Raw genomic sequence first — 1,785 nt, 5'->3', positions numbered from 1 at the left:
GTTTTGCCTATCAAGCAGGCTACAGAACGTGACACTTCAATTCTTCAATACGAAATTCTCTTTCCATTTTTCCAGCAGAAGAAATTTTTCTTGGAACTTCCACAATTACACAACGCTGTCTAGAAACATCCTTATCTGCTCATGAGGCACTCAGACCTCTCACATATGACCATGTTGCTCTTGGAGAGGTGACATCTTCATAGTCAGCTCTAATACCTTCCCCCCATTCTGACATCACAGTCAGGATTTCCACAAATATACACTATACATTAAGACCTTCCTCATCTGAGAAGGATGTCTTAGGATCTACTGCATCTGAACAGCATGCTTTACACTATCCCCATCTACCCAAGTAGATTTATTTCACATGTCCACTCTGGGGAGAAATAGTTGACATTCTCCCTCTACCAGAGTGGATCACAGGCACCCAGTTTCTAGAAACAAAGTGTTAAGATTTGATCATTCTGATGGAGTCTTTAGAAATTTCTCCTCTAAGGAAGCCAGTTTCAACCTTCCCCCTTCGGCCAAAAGGGATCTTCTGCCATCTTCTGCTGCCCAAGAGACACAAAAGCTACAATTACTCCTCAGGTGAGTCCCACACCTTCTCCTTCTGTACAAAGGGACGTGGAATTTTCCAAAAATGACGAAGGTACTGTGGAAATGTGCCAATCCTTACAAGGGCATGCTGGACATTCCATATTGTCCCAAGATGCTCAAGTAACACCTCCTTCAACCGAAAAGGCATGTTCACCATCTGCCCTAGGGTTTCAGGGAATTTCTTCACCACTCTCTAGTGCTCCAGAAAGTGTTCTCCATGCTCAAAGTGATTTGTCATTGTGCAAATTAGATTTCAAATATACAAAACTTTTTTTTATATTTACAAAGGTCTGAGGGAAACTCCACATCGAAAAAAAAATCATTTAGAACTTGTTCCATTAGCCCAAGTATATCAGAAAAATTTAATGTCTTCTAAAGCATCTAAAAATCAATCTGGCTCTAGCACTCATTCTGGGAAACATTAACAATCAGTCATACAGTCCCCAGGACTATCAAATTTAATAAGGTGTATCTAGAAACTTTACCATCTGCCAAAATGTCTTTACGATGTTCAGCAACTTCTCCATGAGCTTGGTGAACCCATAGAACAAAATAACTAAAGCTATCTTCCCAGGATGTTTTCCCAAGATCCACATATTTTTTCTTTTTTTTTTTATGCCAAGACAGAAGACCAGCTTCCTTCTCCCCATCTCTGATATCTTCATCCTCTTTGTTCTCCCTCACAAATGGCTGTTTACTCTGAATAGAAGGCTAATTGGTAAATCCTAGAGGTACTGAAGGAATATCCGAGGTGCAGTTCAAGACATGACAATACTTGTGACATCACAGATGATGCTAGGGCTCTCCAGGACGCAAGAGTTTTTTTCAAGGAGGGACTAATGATGATATCACTGAGAATTGCCATGGACTACCTGCTGAACTGCTTTACTAACATTGACTAGATAAAAGGGTGCACTTTACAGAGTGGAAAACTTTACCTACTATATCTCTCTAAAGCTAAGGAATTCTCTTGGCTTCATTATTGATTACATGCTCTGAATGGAGAAAGATAGTTAGGGGCTTGGCATGGGTAGAAAAAATTTAGGAACCTAGAGTGGAGGAGATTAATCTGGATAATACTTTTATTCCCAGATCCATTCCTATGGCCTATAGTTCAATTTTCTCAGAAATATGTTTCCCAAACAGTACGATTTTCCCTATAGTCCTTTAATGGAATGAATATTACAT

The sequence above is a fragment of the Rattus norvegicus genome, chromosome Y (assembly GCF_036323735.1).
Source record: "Rattus norvegicus strain BN/NHsdMcwi chromosome Y, GRCr8, whole genome shotgun sequence".
Taxonomy (NCBI): domain Eukaryota; kingdom Metazoa; phylum Chordata; class Mammalia; order Rodentia; family Muridae; genus Rattus; species Rattus norvegicus.
The sequence above is the reverse complement of the archived record's forward strand: the minus strand, read 5'-3'. Positions refer to the sequence as shown.